The following is an 18,416-nucleotide window of genomic DNA, read 5'->3' as shown; positions in this document are numbered from 1 at the left end:
CGACCGTGCGAATAAGAGAGAGACGCGACGTTCGCGACGTAATATCTCGCATACGCCGGAGATCAGACTCGACCCGAAATTGCACCGTAGTTAAAAACCACGAAAGTGGCGGAGTCTACCACAGAACTGACAGGACGGCAAAATATAATATATAAGAAAATTAACAACTACTCACCCCACGGTCGCTCCGCCGTCGCCCGATGCCTCCCAGGCCCCGTTCTCCTCTCCTAGATCGTCCTCCGTTACTCCGTTGGTCCATTGTCGCACTCACTCACAACGCGACGACGTTCACGAGCGAAAATCGACGATATCGTCGATATCGTCTCCTCTTATGATCGCGCGACACTAAAGGCACACGGCACTCCCGGTATTAATCTCGCGACGCGGTACTAAGAAACTTAGTTACACGGCGATAGAAGAATTACGTCGCGGTCGAAGAAACTACGAACGAAACTATACGATCCGTTTGACGCCCATGACGCCATGACGCCGCACCGTGACATCCCGCGATTCCCGCGCGCAGGTAGACACGACAAGTGAAGCGAAGGTGGCGGAGAGAATTTCGTAAATCGCGCACGGCCAACTTCACTCGCCCGGAGCAACTGTCTCGAGAACGCGATTACGCGATTACGCGACTTTGATTAACTACGGATTATCCGAAAAAATGTAATCGAATGCGATATACCTCGGTATCCGTATAAATTCCTCGAAGCACATGAATTAAATGAACTTTCGATATATGTATCACAGTTTTTCGCAAGCTAAACAATCGGACCCGGCGACTCGTGTATTTACTCCGCGATATGGGAACGGGAACTGGGGCGCGTCTGACGTCAGAACAGGTCACAGGCGTCGCGGTAAACATGAGTAGTGGGGATAGAGTGGGGGTAAGGTGAATACACACGGTGCGCGGTCGCCGCCTCGCCGCGGTCGGTTAGTTCGGTATGCCGGGTATGCGACATGCGTATCGCATAAAGCCTACCCCTCTCTATCCCCACTGCTCATGTTACCAAGACGCCCGCGGCCCGTTCTGGGGATCGATTCTGTATCTTGGGGGGAACAAGGTGAAAATTACAAAAGTGAACAGATTTACTAGATTTCGACAAATGAAATTGTAGATTCTCTAGTGAATTTCCTCACTTTTGTAATTTTCACCTCCGTCCCAAGATACAGAATCGACCCCCTGATTTCTGACGTCATTGCTCGCGGATCGCACATCGCAGAGTAATATAAGTACGAATCGCCAGGTCCGATTATTCAGATTACAGAAAAATGTGATACATCGAATGTTCATTTAAGGCCGGTTCTAATACAATCAGTCGGATGGCCCAATGAGAGAATTTCTTTTTCGATAACGAATTTTTCTCATTGGACCATCGGTTACGTTCCGACATCCGAGGTATAAATCGCATTCGATTATACATTCATTCGGATACGCGGTCTCACTTTTCTCAACCGTCAACTTGACTCGCGTCTTGCGTTGTGTCGCGCAGCTTCAGAATAGAATTTCCGTCGTTTTCGGAACGGATAAAGAACCCGAAATCAAGGCAATCACATACAAAATGCATAGCTTAGCATAAGACCAATGAGCATCCAGCATAAAGTCGCCATATTGATTTACATAAGATGTTCATTGGTCCGTCCAGCGCGACGCGCCCTAATATCATATATGTCGAATGTTTATTAATACATGTGCTTCGCGGAATTAGATACGGATGCCGAGGTATATGTCGCATTCGATAATAGTGACTTTCTATTACGTTGTTTTGGACGGTTGATTTCGCTTTTCCCAACCGCGCGTCAACTTGCGTCGCGTCTCGTCGACACGGCCGACAGCGCCCAGGTAGCATTAATGTCTAAAAGACATCATAAAGATGTCTTTAAGATGCCAGAAATCTTTATGGCATCTTAAAGGCGGCCGGCGGCCGGGGACGTTAAAGCGCGGTCGTGCGCGCCGCGGTAAACACGAGTAGTGGGGGTAGAGGAGTGGTATCGAGGCGTGCTGACGTCACGCATACCGAGCGCGCACCGTGCCTAGTTACCTGTAGCCCCCACTTCGTCCCTACTAAATAGTGTGACGAGAAGCCGTTAGCCGCGGCGCGGCGCCCGCGTCCCGCGACTCCCGCGCTCCATGCATTAGTGCAGAGCGCGGCTTCTTCGTCATAATCAGTCGTAATTTTTCCGTTGCCGTGTAACTAAGTAGGTACGTGCCGCGTCGCGAGATTAATGCCGGGAGTGTCGTGCGAAGTGTTGGAAAATATCGCGGAGATCGCGCGATCATAAGCCACGATATCGGTCGATTTTCATGAATGTCGTGAGTGAGTGGACGCGACGCCACGGTTGCTTTTGGCGAGTGAAGTTGGCCGTGCGATTTACGAAATTCCGCCATGTTCGTCTACCTGCGGGACATCGCGGATCGCGGCTCGCGGCACGGGTGCGGCGTCGAGCGGATCGTACAGCTTCTTTGCCGTAATTTTTCCGTCGCCGTGTAATCAAGTACTCGCCGCGAGATTAATGCCGGGAGTGTCGTGCAAAGTGTCGAAAATATCGCGCGATCATAAGCGACGCGATCTTATCGTCGATTTTCGTGAAAGTCGCGAGTGAGTAGTGACGCGACGCCATGGTTGCTGTTGGCGAGTCCGCGAGTGAACCGTGCGATTTACGAAATTCTCTCCGCCATATTGTCGTCTCCCTGCGGGACATCGCGGCACGGCGTCGAGCAGATCGTATAGTTTCGTTCGTAGCTGCTCCGCCGTAATTTTTCCGTTGCCGTGCAACCAAGTACGCGCCGCGAGATTAATGCCGGGAGTGTCGTGCAAAGTGTCGAAAATATCGCGCGATCATAAGCGACGCGATCTTATCGTCGATTTTCGTGAAAGTCGCGAGTCGCGGTTGCTGTTGGCGAGTCCGCGAGTCAAGTTAACCGTGCGATTTACGAAATTCTCTCCGTCATATTGTCGTCTCCCTGCGGGACATCGCGGCACGGCGTCGAGCAGATCGTATAGTTTCGTTCGTAGCTTCTCCGCCGTAATTTTTCCGTTGCCGTGTAATTAAGTACGTCGCGAGATTAATGCCGGGAGTGTCGTGCAAAGTGTCGAAAATATCGCGCGATCATAAGCTACGCGATCTTATCATCGATTTTCGTGAACGTTCGTGAGTGAGTGCGGAGTGCGCCAACCGGCCAACGGAGTACGGATTAACGCTGCAACGGAGAAGGACCTGGCCGACCTGGCGAATCGTGGAGAGGAGGAGGAGGCCTGGCAAAGGCATCGGGCCCCGACGGAGCAACCTTGGGGTAAGTGTTATTTCTCATTTTTAAAATTAATTGTTCTTTTCTATTTATTCGCGTCGATTTATCTCGGATAAGCAAGAAATAATTTGAGAAAATTTTATAAAAGTTTATATTCCTCATAAAGGTTTTTCTCAGGAAATAAGTAAATTATATATTAGTAAATCTAATTAAAAGACGACGTAGACGTGACGTTTAAAAATTATTTTTTGAAACATTGATTATTTTGAGCGTCTATTTAATATGAATCTTTCATTTTTGTGTTACAGAATCATCGGAGCAACGTGGCTGACTAACTCCGTCCGTTGCGCATCGGTCGGTGAGTGACTTTTTTTATAATGATCACTTGATATCTGAGGTGAGATTGGGTGAGATCAAATAATGTTTGCGATTTATTTCGCGGTTCGGTTCGTGGTTCGCGGTTCGCGATTCGGATTGTACTAATTTTTTTCCAACATTGATTTATTTACTTATTGATTTATTCATCGTTTGATTTTTTAATTTCGGTTACATATATATATATATATATATGTCTCTTTTTTTCTTTTTTATTTTTTGAATTGATAGCAAAGCAAAAAATACAACGACCATACCTACCGGTCCGACAAAGATCAAGGTCTTGCCGGTCTTACCTCGGGGCTATCGTGAATTAATTTATAGTCGGCGCCGTCTTTAGATTTGTAGAATTCGAACTGGATATCTATTTGTCCCAACATTAGTTATCCGGTCCATTGCTACGATTATTACAGCTTTTTTTATTATTATGTCGCTGCGGCGTCGAATAAAGTCGGGATTAATAATCGCGGACAGCTCTCTCGGTTTAATATACATAACGCCGGTTAATATTCGTTGCGTTTGTAGCTTTGTATAAATTTTACGTCCGACATTGGCCGAACGCGGCCGAAAATATCCGAGATTTTTAGCTATTGCGTCCATTGCGCGTCAAATGCGCTTCATTTCTCGTCATCAACCCCTTTACCCTCCGTTTGATTTTTTAATTTCGTTGTTTCGTGTACATTATGCTATTTAAATTCAGATATTCGCGATCAAGATATAATCTCGACGATTTCGATTAAAATGCGGTTAATATATTCTTTGCATTCTTTGAGTCGGGGCCGGCCGCTTGGTTGCCTTTACCTTTACCTAAACTTAAACGCATAAAAATATACAAACAAGCGCAATTCTCGTGCCTCTTCTTGTTTAAGACATTTTCGTTATTTTTTTTGGAACTTGCAGCTGAGACTTATCAAAAATATAATTTAAAAGAAATACCTAATACAGATTTCTCTAAACATTTTTACGTAATATTTAATTAATATTTAAATACTGTCTAACATTTCTTTTGTAATACGTTAGCTCCAGTTTAAGTGCACAAGCAGATATAGTTTCCTAGAGATATCAAACTGTTAGAAAAAACGTGGTCTAAATTTTTTAGGTAAAGAATTAAAAATTGGTAATATGGAATACACATTGGAAAGACTACTGTGATTCCATTTTACGTAGTTGCCATTCACATATTTCATTCATAACTTCCGAAAAAAGTACTGTAGGTGAAATAAGAACTGCCGAAATTCAGTAGCTTTGAATCGGTAACATTCGCCTAAACTTCTCGTGCGCGAACTTTTTGGACAACTATGTGTAGCTATTGTTAGTAAACGCTCGGAAATATACCTTTTTGTTTATATTTAGTGCTCTTGGTTTAAATTTTTACCAATCCATGCAGCCAGTAAAATATCGGTTCGGTTCCGGTTTCGGTACATTAAAATATTTAATAAAAGTTTCGGTTTCTCTGTTTCGGTTTTCTAGCTAACAAAAGTATCGGTATTGCGCAAATTAGTTTTTTCGGTTCCGGTTTATCAAAATTTTTTTATTTGAAATTTGTATTAAATTAAATTATTTACATATTATCAGTTTTTTATTTAATGATTTACTTTTAATACGTAATTAGGATAATAATTGTATCAATAATTATGTGCAAAGCATTAATGGACTTTAATTTAAAATTATAGATCTATTTTTCACATATATGTTTTGTATTTTGACAATTAGTAGTCCTGAGAAATGAGGAGGGGAGGGAAGTCGCTGACCACTTTCATTTACATAAATTACAAAAATATTTTCTATTAGGCTCTAGAATCTATCCATTTCCGAGCCTATTCTTTTCAAGGCAATAGATTATAATATATGCGCAACTTAGTTTTTTTCCGGTTCCGTTTTGTTATAATTTTCTTGAAATTTTTATTAAATTAAATTATTTACATATGCATACTGCGTGTGCCACTGTAAAGTTGGCACCGCATTTTCAAAAATCGTCTGGATGTATCTTTTCCAGAAGAAACCTTTCCCCAGCTTTTTTTCTTTATTTGAATGAATGAATAATTCTTTAAATGAATTTTTGACTCAATGTGTTCCGTACAGAACATTGCCAGCTTTTTTTATCCGCGGTTCTATAGTACTATAGTTTCGTGATTCATGTCTTTTATGTTTACGTGGCTTGTTCGTTTTTCCGTCATGTTTGTCTCGAGCATTGCCGGGAAGGCGCGGTTTTGTTCGGCGGGAGTGCGCTTGTGCGCCTGAGTCTCCCTTCCATCAACGGAGGTCGTCACGTCGGAAAATTTCGAATTTTTTAAGGACCGTTTAGGGACATCAGCGGGTTTACATTCCGGTGCTTCGTGTCGACGTGGTGTCTTGGATGTTGCATTGTTCAGTGTGACTTTGACTTCGCAGAGTATCGTATCGTGAGTTCGTCTGGCGGCGGGTCGTTGACCTGGTCCGGAGAAAGGTCTCTCCTGGCGAAATTTCGACATCCCCAATTCTTATTTTTGAGGGTGTTTCTGTATTAGTGCTCTCCATTATATGATTTTTCCTTTTTGGCATTGGTGATACCGGATTGGAGTGTTGCATTTGGCATTTGTGACTCCCTGCACGAGGTGGGAGTGAGAGGTGGCGACGGGTAGTTTTTGGTTTCTTCTGTGCCCTGGTGTGCGGTTCTGGGCGCCACCTTACTTTTTGGTTGGCGCCTTCTGAGAGGGGTGGAGGCTTTGATTTTGTATTTGATTCGCAGCTTGGGGTTTTCGATTGTCCGTTCATGCGACGGTTTTCGTATTTGGGATTTCGTGCGGCTTCTTGTAGCGTTCGACGCGCCGATACTGCGGGTGACCGACGGTCCAGCAGACATTTTTCACACTGATTACACACTTGTGTTAATTTCTCGACATTTTATGAAGTTGAAATTATCGCAGCTTGACGAAATTATCGCAGCTTATTGTACAATAGCCTTTGGGCTAAAGCACAAGGATTGTCATAACCGTTTACGACAATCTTTGTGCATGGGCTCTTTCATGACTTACTTTTACTCTGGCTGCGTTCTGATTTTCAGTACTTGCAGTGACTCTCTGCAATGCTCTCCATTATATGTGTTTTTTTTTTTTAGCATTAATGATACCAAATTGGAATATTGCATTTAACATTTGTGACTCCCTGCACGAAATAACTTACGCAAAGCTTATACGCAAAAACCCAATCATATCCGCGTATAACGCGGCAGGAGAAAAATAGCGTCACGTAGCGAGCTCTCGGGTGTCGCATAAAATTCCGGATCGACGACAGGGATTTTCGTCCGATCGAATGACTGAGTCGCGGATTTATATGTTATAACTTAATGGTGACAACGAAGCAAGCATCGATTGCTCGCTCTTTATTGCTTTATTTTAATCAGGTGTTTCTGAGACGCGACGAGCGCGTGATTCATCTACACGCGTCGTTGTGCGATTATAAAATTGTTCTCAACACTTTCAAGCAGAAACCCGGACCGGATGAAAATATCGGTTCGATTTCGGTTTCGGTACATTAAAATACTTAATAAAGGTTTCGGTTTCTGTTTCGGTTTTCTAGCTAACACAAGTATCGATATTGCGCAAATTACAGTTTTTTCGGTTCCGGTTTATTAAAATTTTTTTATTTGAAATTTGTATTAAATTAAATTATTTACATATTATCAGCTTTTTATTTAATGATTTACTTTTAATACGTAATTATGATGTGTATGAAGTTAGCATATCAATTGTCAGCATATCAAAAAAAAAGTAGAGTTCTCTTTGCATACAACCGAGTTCTATAGTTCCTGATAATTTTTAACAATAGTTCTGGTCATTAAATATAAATAAACGGAAGTTGAGAAATGATATGCTAACTTCCCGCGAAGTTAGCATATCATATAATTTTTTCAGAATGAATTTTATAGTTCTTGACGAGTTCTATAGTTCTGTAACATAGTTCTGACCATTAATTATCTCTAAATAATTATTAACAATTATTATCAGCATATCACTCGTACTAGAGTGATATGCTATGCTTCTACGACAACTTCTCGGTTCGTTCGAAATTTTAAACAATAGTTCTGAACCCTCTGACGATAGTTCCGTACAGTTCTGACCACTGGCAACCTTTAAATAATTATTAACAATTGTTATCAGCATATCACTCGTACTAGAGTGATATGCTATGCTTCTGCGACAAGTTCTCGGCTCGTTCGAAATTTTAAACAATAGTTCTGAACCCCCTGACGATAGTTCCGTACAGTTCTGACCACTGGCAACCTTCAAATAATTATTAACAATTATTATCAGCATATCACTCGTACTAGAGTGATATGCTATGCTTCTGCGACTAGTTCTTGGCTCGTTCGAGATTTTAAACAACAGATCTGAACTCCCTGACGATAATTCTGTACAGTTCTGACCACTGGCTATCTTTAAATAATTATTAACAATTGTTATCAGCATGTCACTCGTACTAGAGTGATATGCTATGCTTCTGCGACAAGTTCTCGGCTCGTTCGAAACTTTAAACAATAGTTCTGAACCCCCTGACGATAGTTCCGTACAGTTCTGACTACTGGCAACCTTTAAATAATTATTAACAATTGATATCAGCATATCACTCGTACTGAGTGATATGCTATGCTTCTGCGACAAGTTCTCGGCTCGTTCGAAATTTTAAACAATAGTTCTGAACCCCCTGACGATAGTTCCGTACAGTTCTGACCACTGGCAACCTTTAAATAATTATTAACAATTATTATCAGCATATCACTCGTACTAGAGTGATATGCTATGCTTCTGCGACTAGTTCTCGCTCGTTCGAGTTTTAAACACAGTTCTGAACGACGATTTACAGTTCTGACCACTGGCTATCAACATAATTATTAACAATGTTATCAGATGTCACTCGTACTAGAGTGATATGCTATGCTGCGCAAGTTCTCGAAATTTAAACAATAGTTCTGACCCCCTACGATAGTTACAGTTCTGACCACTGGCAACCTTTAAATAATATTACATTATATCAGGCATTCCTCGTATCTTGATAATGCTTCGACTAGTTATTTTAACAACAGTTCTGAACTCCCTGACGTAATCTGTACATTGACCACGGCTATCTTTAAATAATTATTAACAATTGTTATCAGCATGTCACTCGTACTAGAGTGATATGCTATGCTTCTGCGACAAGTTCTCGGCTCGTTCGAAATTTTAAACAATAGTTCTGAACCCCCTGACGATAGTTCCGTACAGTTCTGACCACTGGCAACCTTTAAATAATTATTAACAATTATTATCAGCATATCACTCGTACTAGAGTGATATGCTATGCTTCTGCGACTAGTTCTCGGCTCGTTCGAGATTTTAAACAATAGTTCTGAACCCCCTGACGATAGTTCCGTACAGTTCTGACCACTGGCAACCTTTAAATAATTATTAACAATTGATATCAGCATATCACTCGTACTACAGTGATATGCTATGCTTCTGCGACAAGTTCTCGGCTCGTTCGAAATTTTAAACAATAGTTCTGAACCCCCTGACGATAGTTCCGTACAGTTCTGACCACTGGCTACCTTTAAATAATTATTAACAATTATTATCAGCATATCACTCGTACTAGAGTAATATGCTATGCTTCTACGACAAGTTCTCGGCTCGTTCGAAATTTTAAACAATAGTTCTGAACTCTCTGACGATAGTTCCGTACAGTTCTGACCACTGGCAATCTTTAAATAATTATTAACAATTGATATCAGCATATCACTCGTACTACAGTGATATGCTATGCTTCTGCGACAAGTTCTCGGCTTGTTCGAAATTTTAAACAATAGTTCTGAACCCCCTGACGATAGTTCCGTACAGTTCTGACCACTGGCTACCTTTAAATAATTATTAACAATTATTATCAGCATATCACTCGTACTAGAGTAATATGCTATGCTTCTACAACAAGTTCTCGGCTCGTTCGAAATTTTAAACTATAGTTCTGATGTCTGTGAAGTTGGCCCCCCTTTTTCAAAATTCGGAAATTTTTATTAGAGTTCTGGATTCCCCAGAAAGAGTTCTAGAGTTCTCTGTAGTTTTTAAAGAGAGTTCCGTCATTTAAAGTGGTGAAAACACCATTTTAAAAATGGGGGGCTAACTTTACGGCGCCCCCTATTTTTGAAAAAATAAATTTTTTATGGTAGTTCCAGATAGATTTCGATGAGTTCTAGAGTTCCCTATAGGTTTTAAAAAGAGTTCCGTTCAAATAAGCCCAAAAATCAATGTCAAAGTTAAACAAAAAATTTCCACTTTTTTTAAAAATCAATTTTTTATGGTAGAGTCAGAAACATTTCGACGAGTACTAGAGTTCCCTATAGGTTTTATAACGCTCTGACCAATATTTCAAAAGTTACAGGCCCTCAAAGTACCGCACCTCGAAAATATTCTAAGTCCCGAGAGGTAATTTTTTTTCGGAAATCGGCAGTTCTCGCTGGAGTTCTGGTGGCCCCCCGAGGAGTTCTATCGTAAACTATTAGGGTCCGAAGCGCTCCGACCAATATATCAAAAGTTACAGCCCTTCAAAGTACCGCGCTTAAAATAAAAAATTGTTTTACCGGAGTTCTCGCGGGAGTTCTGGTGGCCCCCCGAGGAGTTCTATCGAAAATTATAAAGGTCCGAAACGCTCCGACCAATATTTTAAAATTTACAGCCCCTCAAAGTACCGCAACTCGAAAATATTCTAAGTCCCGAGGGGTAATTTTTTTTTTCGGAAATCGGCAGTTCTCGCTGGAGTTCTGGTGGCCCCCCGAAGAGTTCTATCGAAAACTATTAGGGTCCGAAGCGCTCCGACCAATATATCAAAAGTTACAGCCCTTCAAAGTACCGCGCTTAAAATAAAAAATTGTTTTACCGGAGTTCTCGCGGGAGTTCTGGTGGCCCCCCGAGGAGTTCTATCGAAAACTATAAGGGTCCGAAACGCTCCGACCAATATTTTAAAATTTACAGCCCCTCAAAGTACCGCAACTCGAAAATATTCTAAGTCTCGAAGGGTAATTTTTTTTTTCGGATATCGGCAGTTTTCGCTGGAGTTCTGGTGGCCCCCCGAAGAGTTCTATCGTAAACTATTAGGGTCCGAAGCGCTCCGACCAATATATCAAAAGTTACAGCCCTTCAAAGTACCGCGCTTAAAATAAAAAATTGTTTTACCGGAGTTCTCGCGAGAGTTCTGGTGGCCCCCCGAGGAGTTCTATCGAAAATTATAAAGGTCCGAAACGCTCCGACCAATATTTTAAAATTTACAGCCCCTCAAAGTACCGCAACTCGAAAATATTCTAAGTCCCGAGGGGTAATTTTTTTTTTCGGAAATTGGCAGTTCTCGCTGGAGTTCTGGTGGCCCCCCGAAGAGTTCTATCGAAAACTATAAGGGTCCGAAACGTTCCGACCAATATTTCAAAAGTTACAGCCTCTCAAAGTACCGCAACTCAAAAATATTCTAAGTCCCGAGGGTAAATTTTAAAATATTTGTCGGAGCGTTTCGGACCCTGATAGTTTTCGATAGAACTCTTCGGGGGGCCACCAGAACTCCAGCGAGAACTGCCGATTTCCGAAAAATAAAATTACCCCTCGGGACTTAGAATATTTTCGAGTTGCGGTACTTTGAGTGGCTGTAACTTTTGAAATATTGGTCGGAGCGTTTTGGACCCTTATAGTTTTCGATAGAACTCCTTGGGGGGCCACCAGAACTCTCGCGAGAACTCCGGTAAAATAATTTTTTAATTTTAGGCGCGGTACTTTGAAGGGCTGTAACTTTTGATATATTGGTCGGAGCGCTTCGGACCCTAATAGTTTTCAATAGAACTCCTCGGGGGGCCACCAGAACTCTAGCGAGAACTGCCAATTTCCGAAAAAAAAAATTACCTCTCGGGACTTAGAATATTTTCGAGGTGCGGTACTTTGAGGGCCTGTAACTTTTGAAATATTGGTCGGAGCGTTATAAAACCTATAGGGAACTCTAGTACTCGTCGAAATCTTTCTGAATCTACCCTAAAAAATTGATTTAAAAAAAGAAGTGGAAATTTTTTGTTTAACTTTGACATTGATTTTTGGGCTTATTTGAACGGAACTCTTTTTAAAATCTATAGGGAACTCTAGAACTCATCGAAATCCATCCGGGACTACCATAAAAAATTTATTTTTTCAAAAATGGGGGGCGCCGTGAAGTTAGCCCCCTTATTTTTAAAATGGTGTTTTCACCACTTTAAATGACGGAACTCTCTTTAAGAACTACAGAGAACTCTAGAACTCTTTCTGGGGAATCCAGAACTCTAATAAAAATTTCCGAATTTTGAAAAAGGGGGGCCAACTTCACAGACATATAGTTCTGAACCCCTTGACGATAGTTCCATACAGTTCTGACCACTGGCTACCATTAAATAATTATTAACAATTATTATCAGCATATCACTCGTACTAGAGTGATATGCTATGCTTCTACGACAAGTTCTCGGCTCATTCGAAATTTTAAACAATAGTTCTGAACCCCCTGACGATAGTTCCGTACAGTTCTGACCACTGATTTTTAACGGTACCGGTTTCGATTCCAGTCCTATTGGCTTTACAAAATTTCCATACGGTTTTTGTTTCAGACAATGCGTTTTCATTATTTTAATTATTTTTAATTATTTTTATAACTTGATTTACACGATGCAACACAAATAAAATATTTTATAAAATTATTTATTTAATAATTGTAGTTGTTTACCAATCAATTCCGATTATTATGATGTAATGGTATCAAAATATTAAATATGCAAACAATTAATTATATAATGTAATAAAAAAAATTTACTCACCAGCCGTTGTTTCGTCGCAGTCGGTTGGTTCCGCCACTGCTTCAACACCACACGGCTAACCATATTCGTGATGTTATCACTTACGACAGTACATCGATCTCACATGGCACTTTTAAATTTCACAAACACGTTATACTTTCACAAGTGCAAAGTACGATTATTCCGATCGAATGATTCTGATCGTGACGAGCGCGAAATAAAATTTTACGAGACGGTTTTGTCGAAAAAATTCGACGTTGGTTCGACGGGACGCCGCATATTTTCTCGAGAGAAAACGACGTCGCGTTTTACGGCGCTGGTTTTGATTTCTTGCACAGTCTTCTCTTCTCGTCTTCCCAGTATTTGGCGAACACGAAGCAGTTCAGATTTTCTGTGGTTTCATCTAAATCTGACTGATAGCTTGCGATCATTACATTTTATTTTTTCGAAATAATATAATTTGACCCAAGTTTATGACCAATGGCAAAAGTGGTTTTCAAAAGCTCAAATGATACCTTAAAAAATAGAAATCTACAATAATATCATTTATCTAAATTATTCTAATACACTCTTAAGCATGTGTCGCCAAAAATTGGAGGTACACGTTGAATTAAAAATCCTACGTAATTACGAGGGACATAAGTACCATCAAAAATAGAAGAGAAGATGGTACCTCGAAGTCAGGAAGTACATTACGTACCTACAATTTTTGGCGACACATGCTTAAGAGTTTACATACCTGCATTACTTGTTTCTTCCAGTTTTTTATCAAATATGGATACATGTTTTGTCGGTGGATGACTACATTATATACACAAAATAAACGATTCTGCTGCTGCTGCTGCTGCTGCTGCTGCTGTATCACTGTCTAATTTGCGAATGTATTCCATGCATTCGCACTGTGACTCCCGGCACGCACCGCGAAATACTCCGCGAATGTCACTGCTTGTGAATATATTCATATTTATGTTAGGTGCGTAAATAATATAACAGTCGTATAAAACGGTCTAAGAATCCTTTACATACGGGAAGCCCCCTAAAAAACTGTACCTTCTAAAAAATTGTACCGTGAATTTATAAGTGCGGTGCCTCCAATCGGTACCTCCTCCTTTATCAGTACCTCGTGTGTATTCCGTACCTTGTGCTACTCTACCGGGAAAAGTATCTCCTAGCAGTATGTAACTCGAAATGTCATTTCCATTTAGAAATTAGTGCCTCGAATTTGGAGATACTACGCGGTACATGCTTAAGAGTGTAATTCTGTGAGGTCTCTGAGATCCCATCCACATTTGTCATCGTAACTTCAGCAAAAATTCAATTTATTTATTTATTTTTTTAATCGATTGAGAATCGATCCATGAATAGGCCCATAATGTATAAAAGTTGATAGAATTAAATCGATGCGTTCCGTTTTACGCATGATGCGCATAATGCATAATTTATCCTTGTTGTTCACCGAACGCACTCCTAAGAGTTTCAAGATATACGAGTAAAAAGAAAAGAATATAGGGGACAAAAGTGCAGAAACGCGAAAAAAGGAAGTTGAGCTGGGGTCTTGGAGACTTCACTGTGTATACCTAGGGTTAACAAGCAGCACTGCGCTGCTGCGTTCTTGATGCTGCATAACAAGGAAGAAATTGATATAATTCATATTTTTATTTAAAAAACCGTATATATGCAGCACACGGAAAGAATGGTTTTGCTGAAGTGTCTAAAAATTTAGCTGAATACAGATCTAAAAGTAATTTTGTTGGATCATCAAAATAATTATGTAGAACACCTAAACTGATTGCTAAAATGTCAAAATTTTTTACAGCATTATCATATTTTAGCGACTTACTATAATTATTTTGATGGTGCAACAAAATTATTTTTAGATCTGTATCTAGCTAAATTTTTAGATACCTACAGTCGTTTTGGTTCGACCCAACTGGCTAAATTAATATTTTTACATATAATAATAATTTGGCCAGTTGGGTCGAACCAAAACGACTGTTGTTTTGAATTATTTACTGGCGACGGAAGTTACTTGTTTTGTTTTTAGATACCTACTTCAGCAAAATCGTTCTTTCCGTGTACATATTTTTATCAAGGTCTAAATATTGTTAATATATATCACTAATGTAAAATGTATATAAAATAATTTTTTTATCTGCGAAAGTTGTTGGAATATTATCGAATCATTAGAGAATTATAAAATCTTGAGTTTAAATTTTTCACGATCTAATAAATAAAACTGTACGTATGAATTTACAATCATCCACAGTAGTATTTAAAGGGGTAAAACGTTTTGAAGACTCGACCGTTGAATTTGAGTCTAAGGATGAGAAATCAGTGAAATTTATGGAGAAGAACAGTATGTTATATCAAAAGATTTGTTGTACGTCACCAACAGTAACTATTTTAAGAATAATATATTTTACACATGAGGGAAAAGAGAAAGTTATGATAAATGGATTAATGACGCGTAATGAGTTAATATTTATTTTAAAGTAGATTAGTGTAAAGTAGATTATGGCATTTAAAATTATCATGTGAACATTATTTGTTACACTTTGTGAATCGCTTATTACCTTTTGTGAATTATGGCAGAAAGGATAAAAGGTTTATAGACATATTATAGTTATTTCACGAATCTCACGTGTTGGCGCTGAACGACCCTTCTTAAGAGTTCCAAGCTCATTGAAGCATGCGATTATCTATCACTTTAGCCGGGGTGTCGAAGTTGGCCGGCCTTGCAACGTGGGAGAAGCGGACGCGATTCCCGCCACCGCTGCGAATCGAGCCCCGGCGCCGGGTATGCTTGAAACGCAATGCCAGTGCACTACGTTTAACACACATGGATATCCATTCACGAAATAACTTATTACTATTTATTTCTATTTTAATTTGACACGGCTACTGGGGGCAAATCTCGTGGAGACCGTGGACATATTCGGACGTGTTTTTTTCCTGAATAATTTTTGAAGATTGCTAATGTAATCAGCGCCGAGATTAGATTGAATCTTTCGAGTCTGTATTTATTATCTTTGACTTGTTCTTGGCCGTTATGTGATCCCGAGGAGGATTAGGTGCCATAAAATTAAAGAAGAAGAAAAAGGCTACTGGGGGCTACGGCACGAGTCTCATGCGTCAAGAGGCGTAATGGTTTCTATACCCGATAACTGGCTCCTACTCTCGAGGGACCAGCTATGCACTCACTGGGTGTTTCCGTACTAATCGAGTCACCACTCTCGCATCGTGCGTGCACCATCCGAGAACCCGGGCATGAAGATTCATTCTTGACTTTTTCATATTTACTACGTGTTGGAGAGCAAACGGATTGACAACCGAGAGCTCCCTAGATAACTGTGCCCTTTCTTGGCCCCACAACTCACCATGGACAGTGGTACTTGGGCCCGTATCACTACAGGACCTTAGTGGCGCATTCAGATCGCCATTGACGTCGCTTAGTTACTGCAGAGCGCGCCGACTAGTCGACATCAGATTTTGTGATCGAGCCGTACTGAATCAGAACAGCCCCATTGCAACGTTCCAGCAAGACCACTGGGAGGTGGGCGCATGACCTGACTGGGAGAGGCTATATATTCGCGTCACCAGACCAATTTAAGCATGCGATTATTTTTTACTTTAACCGGGGTGTCGAAGTTGGCTGGCCTTGCAACGTGGGAGAAGCGGACGCGATTCCCGCCACCGCTGTGAGTCGAGCCCCGGCGCCGGGTATGCTTGAAACGCAATGCCAGTGCACTACGTTTGACACACATGGATATCCATTCACGAAATAACTTATTACTATTTGTTTCTATTTTAATTTGACACGGCTACTGGGGGAAAATCTCGTGGAGACCGTGGACATATTCGGACGAGTCTGTATTTATTATCTTCGACTTGTTCTTGGCCGTTATGTGATCCCGAGGAGGATTAGGTGCCATAAAATCAAAGAAGAAGAAGAAGAAGGCTACTGGGGGCCACGGCACGAGTCTCGTGCATCAAGAGGCGTAATCGTTTCTATACCCGATAACTGGCTCCTACTCTCAAGGGACCAGCTATGCACTCACTGGGTGTCTCCGTACTAACCGAGTCACCACTCTCGCATCGCTTGCACGTGACCATTCGAGAACCCGGGCATGAAGATTCATTCTTGACTTTTTCATATTTACTACGTGTTGGAGAGCAAACGGATTGACAGCCGAGAGCTCCCTAGATAACCGTGCTCTTTCTTGGCCCCACAACTCACCATGGACAGCGGTACTTGGGCCTGTATCACTACAGGCTTTTAGTGGCGCATTCAGATCGCCATTGACGTCGCTTGGTTACTGCAGAGCGCGCCGACCAGCCGACATCAGATCTTGCGACCGATCCGTACTGAATCAGAACAGCCCCATTGCAACGTTCCAGCGAGACCACTGGGAGGTGGGCGCATGACTTGACTGGGAGAGGCTATATATTCGCATCACCAGATTAATTGACTTTAACCCTAGGCCCAAAGGAACTCGTGCAGAGAATCAAAGGCCTAAGACAGCCTAACTCGGTCGATACAATACGACAGTGCTCGCACCAGCGCAGTTTTCGAGCCACTCGGATCGCCGGATCCTAACACGGATCCGCCACTTTTTTCGCGCTCCTTTTTGCCACGATTCACAAAAGGTAGTAGCCTTGCCACTGTTAACAATGTGGACGGGAGCGAGGCCGCCGTGGCCAGCGTGATTACCGGTAGTAGGTCCGACGCACGTTGCACGTAATTTTTAACTTTTTAATTTGTCATGATTATTTGTACTTAATGCATTAAATTATGTGTTTTACTCATTGATATTGTTTAACAATAATCTTATCGTTGCTTATTAAAAATGCAACGATAATTTTATCATTGCATCTTTAATACGCGTATATATCGATGCTGTGAGATTTATATAAATATTACTCGTATAAAGCCGGGTACTCACTAGGACCGTGCAACGTGCAACGCAACGGTTGCTACAATTTTTTCACAATGTGTTTGTTCCGGAATAAGACGTATTCACTAGTTGCAGCAACCGTTGCGTTGCACGTTGTACGGTTCTAGTGAGTATCCGGCATAAAAAACTCCCTCCGTGATTATATCTCCGATTTAAAATGAGCTTAGTGTACTCTCAACGCAAATACGTGTGTTAGAAATTCGCGGTTGACTTATGGCCGCTGGACATTAGTATACTCTGCCTGTTGCGTTTCGCCGCAAAACCTAAGGCCGGGTACTCACTAGGACCGTGCAACGTGCAACGCAACGGTTGCTACAATTTTTTCACAATGTGTTCCGAAATAAGACGTACTCACTAGTTGCAGCAATCGTTGCGTTGCACGTCGCACGGTCTTAGTGAGTACCCGGCATAAGATGGCTAATAGAATGGCTGGCAAAAAATGATGCTGTTGATACATCATTTTTTTTCCGTGTATATTTCCCTTATTACCTGTAGCATAGCGTGACCTTGCGATCTCGTAATATCAGGAATTGAGCGTTAGTCAAGCGAAAAGCATTAGAACTCGTCAACATAAATCGTGTAGATACTCTTCGAAAAGAAGCTGAAACTCTCTAATCAGAACTATCGAATTTTAAAGTAGGAGTGCCAGCTTCACACACCCGTCAGATTATATCCTTTCGCGAATTTTTAGAGCTATGTCAACGACAGGAAAAATAAAATGAAATAATTGCAAGCGATCGGTTCCGATCGGTCAGATTCAGATGAAAGCACAGTAAATCTGAACTGCTTCGTGTTCGCCCCAAATACTGGTAAAACCCATGTTGAGCTGGCCCCCCCCACCTTGCAGAAATTAAAAAAAAAAGCGCAAAATTACAAGTTCTTTGTGAGTTTTTATATCCTGCAGATTAAAATTTTTGAGCTTGTCACACTGAACAAGAATTTAATATTTTTTATGGGGGGCTGAGTCAACGTTTAAAAATAGATATTGAATTGATTTTTACGGCAGAATTAGGAGCTATTTATGAGTTTT

This window comes from Temnothorax longispinosus, chromosome 10 (assembly GCF_030848805.1).
Source record: "Temnothorax longispinosus isolate EJ_2023e chromosome 10, Tlon_JGU_v1, whole genome shotgun sequence".
Taxonomy (NCBI): domain Eukaryota; kingdom Metazoa; phylum Arthropoda; class Insecta; order Hymenoptera; family Formicidae; genus Temnothorax; species Temnothorax longispinosus.
This window is presented reverse-complemented; position numbering follows the sequence as displayed.